Here is an 11694-nt window from a genome sequence, read left to right as displayed (position 1 = left end):
AACACTGAGGAAGGGGAACCCTGCAGTGCAGGAGCAGGGAGGAAGCAGTTCCTGGGTGCATTGAGAAGGGAGTATAAAAGGTGGGCACCATCTTAGTTCAGTGCAGAGAAGTCTGAGCAGAAGTGGCAGGGAGCAGGGGCTCTGCATGAGCTCTGCTCCGGAGGCGGGCCTAGTAACAGAGGCCCAGGCCTGCAAGAGGGAGAAGGAAGGAAGAGGAGCGGAGAAGGCTCCAGGAACGAGGAATGAAGGGATCCCAGGGGTGCGGACGGGCGAGTCGCCACCGCACGCCCGAATCCACCTGCGTGGAGGGGTCAGGCCAAAGGGGGAGACCGGTCCCCGAACTAGTGGAGGCAGGAAACGACCCTCAGCTAGAAACCGGAGGCTCTGACATTTTATGTGGCGCAGCCCCTTGCTCCACCCGCTAGAAAGGCACCACATAGGGTCAGGGAAACTGGCGCCAAGTTTACCAAGAGGAGGCCCGAGGCAGCCGGACAGAAGTGTTGGTAAGAAAGGCCAGACAAAGGACACACAAAGGGGGTCCTGTGAAGCGCTCCAAAGTTATCTGGGAGTTGTCTGAGCCCCTCACCTGGTGAGCACAGTACGACGTGGGCAGCCGTTACCTGCAGACGTGGTCTGGATAATAAGAACTGTGAGTAAAGGCCCTGAACTGCATCACTGACTCCGTGTCGTTACTGCTGCTGCCCTGCACCATCACCCCCATCCTCCGCATACACTGCCCTGAGGCTATACTCCTCCCGTGGGGAGTTATGCTACGCTCTGCTGCACCCACAACACCAGCCTTAGCGGTCTGCCCTGTAGCGGCGGTTCACTCTGACCGCAATCCACGGGTGGCGTAGTCGGACATTTAAACATCAAAACCACATAAATAGTTCCGCCACTGGTTTGACCGCCCTGAGCCACGGAACCGGATCGCCGCCACGAAGACTACAACCACCAGCATCCACCAAAAAGGGTCCGGCTCCGGGTGTCCCAAGGCCCAGGGGGTGCGTCAGAACATTTTCATCACCTTTCATAATCACCAATGGGACAAGGCAGGGATGTCCTCTGTCCCCTCTCTTATACATCCTAGTGACGGAGCACCTGCTCTCATCAATTCGCCATAACCCCAATATTAGGTGGATTGAGGTGGGAGGCACCGAGTACAAGTGCTCTCTATTTGCTGATGATGTCCTAGTATATATCACTCAATCACATATATCCATCCCTGCTGTTATGGCTGAAATAGATCACTTTGTTACATGGTCAAATTTTAAAATCAATGCAGCAAAGTCTGAGGCCCTCGATGTCTCCCTCCCTAAATCCATATAGGATTCCATCCAGTCCAACTTTCCCTTTGCCTGGCCCTCACAGGGTATCAAATACTTAGGAATTCCTATTCATAGAGACCTCTCCCATCTATGTTATCTTAATTTTGGGCCCTTTATTGAACAATTCCATACAGACCACGGTTGGCAAGTTAGAACTGTAAGATTCACTACGTGAACCACTGGTGTTTTGTGGAAAAGCACATGTACACCGCGTTCCAAATTATTATGCAAAAAGTGTTTAGGAGTGATAAGGGAAGAATTTGTTTGTTTGTCAGTTAAACTCATTGATGGTGATGTGTGTCAGGGCTCTTTATATCACTGTAAGCAATTGCAGACACCTGTGTAATTAGTTTGGCAGGTGTGTCCAATGAAAGGCAAGACTACTTAAGAAGGCTCTCTCACATTATTAAGCAGCCTACATTTTCTGCCAAAATGGGAAAGAAAAAGGATGTGTCAGCTGCTGAGAAGCAACAAATTGTGGAGTGTTTAGGTCAAGGCATGACTACAATCAACATTGTGCGATGATCAGGATGAAGTGTCTTGGCAATCAAGAAGTATGTAGCTGATTCACAGTACACACGTGTGCGTGCTGATAAGGGCAAATTGAGGACTCTTTCCTACAGGCAATTACGTCAGGTTGAAACAGCAGCGGCAAAAAAGCCTTGTCATAGCAGCAGACAAGTTTTTGAAGCTGCTTGTGCCTCCAACGTCCCCCGAACAACAAGATGCAGGGTCCTTCAGAGGTTTGCAGCTGTGCATATGCCATCCTGTCGACCTCCTCTATCCACTTCACACAAGCAGAAACGGCTCCAGTGGGCCAAACATTACATGAAGACTGATTTCAAAACTGTTTTGTTCACGGATGAGTGCCGTGCAGCGCTCGATGGTCCAGATGAATGGAGTGGAGGATGGCTGGTTGATGGACACCCCACGCAAACACGGCTACAGCGCCAACAAGGAGGAGGTGGAGTAATGTTTTGGGCTGGAATCATGGGGAGAGAGATTGTCGGCCCCTTTAGGATCCCTGAAGGCGCTAAAGATGAACTCCATAATGTATGTGGATTTTCTCAAACAGCACTTCCTGCCATGGTTCAAGAAGAAGAACCGTGTATTTCACAGCAAGATCATTTTTCTGCATGATAATGCACCATCTCATGCTGCACATAAAACATCTGCATCTCTGGCTGATATGGGCATAAAAGGGGACAAACTTATGGTGTGACCCCCATGCTCCCCTGACCTCTACCCCATTCAGAACCTTTGGAGCATCATTAAAAGGAGTGTCTATGATGGCGGGAGGCAGTTCACATCTAAGCAACAGCTCTGGGAGGGTATTCTGTCCTCATGCAAAACAATTGAAGCAGAAACCATCCAAAACCTGACAAATTCAATGGACGAGAGAGTTCAGAAGCTCCTTTCGAACAAGGGGTCCTATGTGAAAATGTAACATCACCTAGAATAAAGTTTTGAGTTGAAAAATGTTTGATTTCAGTTTCTAACAACCTGCTAATGCTTATAATTTCAAAAATGACCATTTTTTTGGTCTTTATTAAAATGAAAAGGTTGATCGAAAAGTTTGGGGGATCTAAGAGTGTGGCAACCCAGTAGTCATGATTACTTCGAATTCTGACAATATGAGGGTCATGCTGCAGGTAGTGCAGCAAGAAGGCACTTATGTGTCTTGCGCATCTCGGAGCCCCAAAATTATTTTCCGGGCTAGATGCAGCTAAAAATTATTTTTAATTTTAAATCTGGTGAAGCTTATTATAGATGGCCTAATAGGATCAGTGCTGCACACTGCTACAAAGCCCAAATTATTTTCCAGTCAAGATACAGATAAACATGATTAGTAATTTGAAAGCTTAAAACGGTTGGTAGGGTGATTTTAACCAATCATCAAGCTTTTACTCTCCCCAGGATGACACAGGGGTAGAAAAGTCGTTTTGGATCCATGATTTGATCATCTTTATGAACGTGAGTCTGTCTACATTATCAGTGGAGAGCCACGTGCGCTTATCTGTCAGCACACCACCAGCAGCGCTGAACACACGTTCAGACAGAACGCTGGCTGCGGGGCATGACAAGATCTCCAAGGCGTAAGTGGCTAGCTCCGGCCATTTATCCAGATTGGAAGCCCAAAAAGAGCAAGGGTCCAGTGACACAGTCGTGGCTTCAATGTTTACTTGGAGATACTCCTGTACCATCGTCTCTAGGCGTTGACTATGTGTCAGACTTCTTGTCTCCTGTGGCCTTGCAAAGGATGGGCTAAAAAAGTGGTGAAATGATTCCGCAAAATTGATGTTACCAGCAGATACTGTGGTTCTGTTACGGTTTGAGTGCTGAACACTTGACGGTCCCACGGTTGGCAAGTTGGAACTGTGAGATTCACTACGTGCACCACTGGTATTTTGTGGAAAAGCACATGTAAGATTCTGCAACAGTCTCTGCTGATACTCCTGCATGCGTGCATCCCTTTCTATGGCAGGAATAATTTCTGCAAATTTACTTTTGTACCGGGGATCTAACAGTGTGGCAACCCAGTAGTCAGGATTATTTCTAATTCTCACAATTCGAGGGTCATGTTGCAGGTAGTGCAGCAAGAAGGCACTCATGTGTGTTGCGCATCCAGGAGCACCAAGTCCCTGTTGTGTTGGTGGCGAGGTAACAATCATGCTTCCTTCCTCTGTCCTCTCCCCCCAACCTCGCACAACAGAAATGTGATCAAGGTCTCCCTCATCTGATGAGTCTTCCATCAGTTCGTCCTCCACTTCTTCCTGGGCTCCTGCACCTTCCTCACTAGTTTGGCTGCTACCATGCGCCCTGGTAAAACCATCTCCCCCACCCTCACATGCCTGCCGCCTTGGTGCTGCCGACCGTCTGGACCTTGCAGATGTTAGCCCTTCCGCATACAACTCCTCCTCCTCTACTTCCTCCACCTCCTCTTGTGCCACCACCTGACTCCGAATTCTGTTTAACATGTGCTCCAGCATGGAAATCACCGGAATAGTCATGCTGATAATGGTATCGTCAGCACTAAACATCTTCGTCGCCATTTCAAAACTGTGCAGAAGGGTGCATAGGTTCCTGATCTGAGACCACTCCTCCAGCGTGATTTGCCCCACCTCTGAATCTCGTTGGCCCAGGCTATACGTCAGAACGTATTGCACCAGGGCTTGTCGGTGCTGCCACAGTCGCTGCAACATGTGCAGAGTTGAATTCCACCGGGTAGGCACATCGCATTTTAGCCGGTGAAGTGGCAGGCCCAACGACTTCTGTAGAGATGTAAGTCGCTGAGCTGCGGGATGCGAACGGCGGAAGTGAGCACACAGCGACCGTGCCCTCTGCAGAAGGCCATCTAGTCTGGGATAGTGGGCTAAAAATTGCTGGACAACCAGGTTCAACACGTGAGCCATACAAGGCACGTGTGTGACATTGCCCCGGCGAAGGGCCGCACCCAGGTTTGCAGCATTGTCGCACACGGCCTTCCCTGGTTTCAGGTCCAGTGGAGACAACCATTCATGAAATTGGTTCTCCAGAGCTGACCACAACTCCTCAGCTGTGTGACTCACATTTCCCAGACATTTCAATGTAAAAACCGCCTGATGACGTTGAGCCCTACTGCCAGCATAGTAAGGAGGTGTGCAGGATCCCTTCTGCGCAGTTAGAAAGCTTGTGGCATGACCAGACAGGCTTTGGGTGCAGGTGGAAGACCGAGAGGAGGTTGAGGAGGCAGAAGCAGTGGAGGAACTTTGACATAAAGAGGATTGACGCACAACTCGTGGGGACGGCAAGACTTGGACAGCAGCCCCTTGTCCTGCTGTCACCATAGTTACCCAGTGCCCAGTCAGCGACATGTAACGCCCCTGTCCATGCCTACTCGTCCAAGTGTCTGTGGTGAAATGCACCCTGTCACACACAGAGTTTCTCAAAGAAGCGGTGATGTTGTGTGCGACATGCTGGTGGAGCGCAGGCACACCTTTCTTTGAGAAGTAGTGCCGACTGGGCATCTGGTACTGGGGCACTGCGACGGACATAAGGTCTCGAAAATCCTCTGTGTCCACCAGGCGGAAAGGCAGCATTTCTGTAGCCAAGAGCTTGCAGATGGTGAAATTCAACCTCTTAGCTTTCTCATGGCTAGGAGGAAATGGTCTTTTACTTGTCCACATCTGAGGGACCGAGGGCTGGCTATTGTGCTTAGACGGGGTTGATAAGGGTGTCCCCGGCAAACTGCCGGTCTGTGAGGAAGATGCAGGCGGACATGTTAGGTTGCCTTGATCCAAAGGTGGTGCTATCGATGTCGGACAGCGCTCAACACCAGCAGGTGTTACCACCTCCAAAGAAAATGATGACCTGCCAATCACGCTGGCTGTTGCGGGTAAAGAGGTGGCAGGTCTGCGCCCCAAAACAGGTGTGACTGCTGTCCCCCCAGTCACAGAGGATGAAGAGGCCGCGGATGCACAAGATATGGCACAGACGGTGATTGGCCCGGCCGGCTAGGCCGCATTGTAGCACACTGAGCTTCCCACTGCAACTTATGCTTCATGTCCATGTGCCGGTTCATGCATGAAGTACTCAAACTATGTATTTTTTGGCCTCTACTTAGCTTTTGCTGACAAATGTTACAGATAACACGAGTTGGGTCATCTTTATCGATCTGAAAAAATGCCCAGGCTATGCAAGGCTTAGCACCCATGCGACCTGAAGAGCCACCACGACTTGTGGTGAGAGGCAGAGTTGTGTTTGAGGATGCAGTTGTTGACGTGCTTCCAGTACTACGTCTCTGTCCAGGAAGGCGCAACCTGACCTAGTCGTCACTAGCATCTTCCTCCACCTCCTCTGCTGACCTCATCTCTTGGCTGACTGTGGGTTGACAGTAAGTGGGATCTCCGACCTCATCATCATCACCCTGTGCGTTATCACACCCGTCGTCCTCAGAGCCAACCTGTTCCTGCCCTGACAAAAAACTAAAGCTGTCGCTCCAATCAGGTATTTGAGTCTTATCATCGTCTTCCTCATTGTCTCCACCAACAGGAGTTACAGTTTGGGAATGAGGGTCTACATTATGGTCAGAACCTTCTGCGTCTGGTCCTGGATCCGACTCATAAAGATTCTGGGCATCAGTGCAGATCATTTCCTCGTCTGGATTCACAGAAGCGCTGGAGTCGACCTCTGATTCCCAGGCTATAGTATGAGTAAACAGCTCTGCAGACTCAACCATCTGTTCTACCTCATACTCAGACGGGCAGCTGGAGATTTGGGAGCTGTGAGGAAGCAAGTGCGATTTGGGTGACACCTTTGAGGACTGGAGTATTTGTGATGTTGAAGTTGATGTGGAGGAGAGCCCACTTAAAGGAGCACTTGATATCCGTTGAAGCACCTGCTGTTTTTGTGCCTCATCTGGAATTTGTAGCGATTGGCGTGGCCGTAAGAAAGGGATCTTATCACATTGTCCGCTAAAAGAAGTAGACATTTTAGTTTGGCTGGAAGATGGTCTTTCTTCTGCACCTACCCCACGGACACAACCTTTTTTCCCCTTCCCAACACGCCTATTCCCCTTTCCACCAGCAGCAGGCCTTTTTCCACTCATTTTGGTGGTTAACTAATTCACAACTCTGGAGTTGTTTGCACAAAAAAACAATGGATGGTAACCGAGCAGAGCTGAGTGGCCAAACTGTGGTATTAGGCCAAAACTATTGGCTGGGCTAGATGCAGAAAAAAAATATTTTTAATTTGCAACCTGATGGAGGTCAGTATAGATGGACTAATAGAACAAGTCCCACACGCTGCTAGAAGCCCAAATATTTTTTCAGAGATAAATGAAGAAAAAAATTATTTTTAATTTGCAACCTGATGGAGGTCAGTATAGATGGACTAATAGACCAAGTCCCACACACTGCTAGAAGCCCAAATATTTTTTCAGAGCTAGATGCAGAAAAAAATTATTTTTAATTTGCAACCTGATGGAGGTCAGTATAGATGGACTAATAGACCAAGTCCCACACACTGCTAGAAGCCCAAATATTTTTTCAGAGCTAGATGCAGAAAAAAATTATTTTTAATTTGCAACCTGATGGAGGTCAGTATAGATGGACTAATAGACCAAGTCCCACACACCGCTAGAAGCCCAAATATTTTTTCAGAGCTAGATGCAGAAAAAAATTATATTCAGTTTGCAACCTGATGGAGGTCAGTATAGATGGACTAATAGAATGATGCTATGCCCAAAAGATTTTACTTCACTAGGTGCAGTAAAAAAATTGGTATTCTATACACAGGTGGTATATCTTGCAACACAGATAGGCTACTCCACTGACTAACACACTCTGCAATAGGCCAAAAAGGATTAGCTTTGCTAGATTCAGCCAAATGCTGTGAAAAAAACTTGCACAGCACTGGCACAGACCTGCCTGGCAAAAACTGATAGGAACTGATGTAACCTAGTCCTGAAAAGGACTCCAATTACAATTAGTCTTTACTCCCACAATCTATCTATTTAAGAGCACAGACCTGCCTGATAAAAGTCGTAGGAAATGCTGTAACCTAGTCCTTAAAAGGACTGCAATCACAACTATTCCCTACTCCCAAGCTATCTGTATATTTGTGCGAAAATTGGCTTGAAATTAACAAGGTATAGCGCACACAGCAACAGCGGTGCCGTCTAACACGCAGCTGCAGCAGTGAGAAAATGGTGGCGACGGGGAAAATGGCTTGGTCTTATAGGGCAAGGACATGTGACATACACTGCCAATCACACATGCCCTTGCTTGTGTGAAAAAAAGCACTTCGCTCCGTGTGTGCGCTGCTGATAGGCTGACAGATTGCACCTCCCCACTGCAAATGCGGGAAAGAGAAAAAAAAATGGAGATCTTCATTGTTCCTGCAGAGATCCATCCCCTGCCCCTCCCCCCGCCCCGCTGTACACTCAAACTGCGTATTAACATTAATTTTCATCATTACTGAGAAAAAATCCAGTTATGATTTTGGTGCACGAACAGTTATCGAACATAACCTCGAACAGCCGAATTTTTCTCAAATTGTTCGTGTTCGCCGACCGGCTCGAACACCGCCCAAAACAGCTCGAATTTGAGATTGGCGAACAGTTCGAGTAGAACAACGCTCATCTCTAGTTCTGACGTATAGCCTGGGCCAACGAGATCCAGAGGTGGGGAAAATCATGCTGGAGGAGTGGTCTCAGATCAGGGACCTATGCACCCTTCTGCACAGTTTTGAAATGGCGATGAAGATGTTTAGTGCTGACGATGCCATTATCAGCATGACTATTCCGGTGATTTACATGCTGGAGCACATGTTAAACAGAATTCGGAGTCAGGTGGTGGCACAAGAGGAGGTGGAGGAAGTAGAGGAGGAGGAGTTGTATGCGGAAGGGCTAACATCTGCAAGGTCCAGACGGTCGGCAGCAACAAGGCGGCAGGCATGTGAGGGTGGGGGAGATGGTTTTACCAGGGTGCATGGTAGCAGCCAAACTAGTGAGGAAGGTGCAGGAGCCCAGGAAGAAGTGGAGGACGAACTGGTGGAAGACTCATCAGATGAGGGAGACCTTGATCACATTTCTGTTGTGCGAGGTTGGGGGGAGAGGACAGAGGAAGGATTTAAAATTACTAATCATGTTTATCTGTATCTTGGCTGGAAAATAATTTGGGCTTTGTAGCAGTGTGCAGCACTGATTCTATTAGGCCATCTATACTAAGCTCCACCAGATTTAAAATTAATAATAATTTTTAGCTGCATCTAGCCCGGAAAATAATTTTGGGGCTCCGAGATGCGCAAGACACATAAGTGCCTTCTTGCTGCACTACCTGCAACATGACCCTCAGATTGTCAGAATTCGAAGTAATCCTGACTACTGGGTTGCCACACTCTTAGATCCCCCACACTCTTCGATCAACCTTTTCATTTTAATAAAGAAAAAAAAAATGGTCATTTTTGAAATTATAAGCATTAGCAGGTTATTAGATTCTGAAATCAAACAGTTTTCAACTCAAAACTTTATTCTTGGTGATGTTACATTTGCACATAGGACCCCTTGTTCGAAAGGAGCTTCTGAACTCTCTCGTCCATTGAATTTGTCAGGTTTTGGATGGTTTCTGCTTCAATTGTTTTGCATGAGGACAGAATACTCTCCCAGAGCTGTTGCTTAGATGTGAACTGCCTCCCGCCATCATAGACACTCCTTTTGATGATGCTCCAGAGGTTCTGAATGGGGTAGAGGTCAGGGGAGCATGGGGGTCACACCATAAGTTTGTCCCCTTTTAAGCCCATATCAGCCAGAGATGCAGATGTGTTATGTGCAGCATGAGACAGTGCATTATCATGCATAAAAATGATCTTGCTGTGGAATACACGGTTCTTCTTCTTGAACCATGGCAGGAAGTGCTGTTTGAGAAACTCCACATACATTATGGAGTTCATCTTTACCCCTTCAGGGATCCTAAAGGGGCCGACAATCTCTCTCCCCATGATTCCAGCCCAAAACATTACTCCACCTCCTCCTTGTTGGCGCTGTAGCCGTGTTTGCGTGGGGTGTCCATCAACCAGCCATCCTCCACTCCATCCATCTGGACCATCGAGCGTTGCAAGGCACTCATCCGTGAACAAAACAGTTTTGAAATCAGTCTTCATGTAATGTTTGGCCCACTGGAGCCGTTTCTGCTTGTGTGAAGTGGATAGAGGAGGTCGACAAGATGGCGTATGCACAGCTGCAAACCTCTGAAGGACCCTGCATCTTGTTGTTCGGGGGACGTTGGAGGCACCAGCAGCTTCAAAAACTTGTCTGCTGCTATGACAAGGCTTTTTTGCTGCTGCTCTTTTAACCTGACATAATTGCCTGTAGGAAAGAGTCCTCAATTTGCCCGTATCAGCACGTACACGTGTGTACTGTGAATCAGCTACATACTTCTTGATTGCCAAGACACTTCATCCTGATCATCGCACAATGTTGATTGTAGTTATGCCTTGACCTAAACACTCCACAATTTGTTGCTTCTCAGCAGCGGTCACATCCTTTTTCTTTCCCATTTTGGCAGAAAATGTAGGCTGCTTAATAATGTGGGACAGCCTTCTTAAGTAGTCTTGCCTTTCATTGGACACACCTGCCAAACTAATTAGCACAGGTGTCTGCAATTGCTTACAGTGATATATAGAGCCCTGACACACATCACCATCAATGAGTTTAACTGACAAACAAACAAATTCTTCCCTTATCACTCCTAAACACTTTTTGCATAATAATTTGGAACACAGTGTACATGTGCTTTTCCACAAAACACCAGTGGTTCACGTAGTGAATCTTACAGTTCTAACTTGCCAACCGTGGTCTGTATGGAGTTGTTCAATAAAGGGCCCAAAATTAAGGTAACATAGACGGGAGAGGTCTCTATGAATAGGAATTCCTAAGTATTTGATACCCTGTGAGGGCCAGGCAAAGGGAAAGTTGGACTGGATGGAATCCTGTATGGATTTGGGGAGGGAGACATCGAGGGCCTTAGACTTCGCTGCATTGATTTTAAAATTTGACCATGTAACAAAGTGATCTATTTCAGCCATAACAGAAGGGATGGATATATGTGATTGAGTGATATATACTAGGACATCATAAGCAAATAGAGCGCACTTGTACTTGGTGCCTCCCACCTCAATCCACCTAATATTGGGGTTATGGCGAATTGATGAGAGCAGGTGCTCCGTCACTAGGATGTATAAGAGACGGGTTAGAGGACATCCCTGCCTTGTCCCATTGGTGTTAATGAAAGGTGATGAAAATGTTCTGACGCGCCCCCTGGGCCTTGGGACACCCGGAGCCGGACCCTTTTTGGTGGGTGCTGGTGGTTGTAGTCTCCGTGGCGGCGACCCGGTTCCATGGCTCAGGGCGGTCAAACCAGTGGCGGAACTATTTATGTGGTTTTGATGTTTAAATGTCCGACTACGCCACCTGTGGAGTGCGGTCAGAGTGAACCGCCGCTGCAGGGCAGACCGCTGAGGCTGGTGTTGTGGGTGCAGCAGAGCGTAGCATAACTCCCCACGGGAGGAGTATAGCCTCAGGGCAGTGTATGCGGAGGATGGGGGTAATGGTGCAGGGCAGCAGCAGTAACGATACGGAGTCAGTGATGCAGTCCAGGGCCTTTACTCACAGTTCTTATTATCCAGACCACTTCTGCAGGTAACGGCTGCCCACGTCATACTGTGCTCACGAGGTGAGGGGCTCAGACAACTCCCAGATAACTTTGGAGCGCTTCACAGGACCCCCTTTGTGTGTCCTTTGTCTGGCCTTTCTTACCAACCCTTCTGTCCGGCTGCCTCAGTCCTCCTCTTGGTAAACTTGGCGCCAGTTTCCCTGACCCTATGTGGT

This window comes from Phyllobates terribilis, unplaced genomic scaffold, assembly GCF_046119375.1.
Source record: "Phyllobates terribilis strain yellow unplaced genomic scaffold, ASM4611937v1 Scaffold_2__4_contigs__length_985480577, whole genome shotgun sequence".
Classification (NCBI taxonomy): domain Eukaryota; kingdom Metazoa; phylum Chordata; class Amphibia; order Anura; family Dendrobatidae; genus Phyllobates; species Phyllobates terribilis.
The sequence above is the reverse complement of the archived record's forward strand: the minus strand, read 5'-3'. Positions refer to the sequence as shown.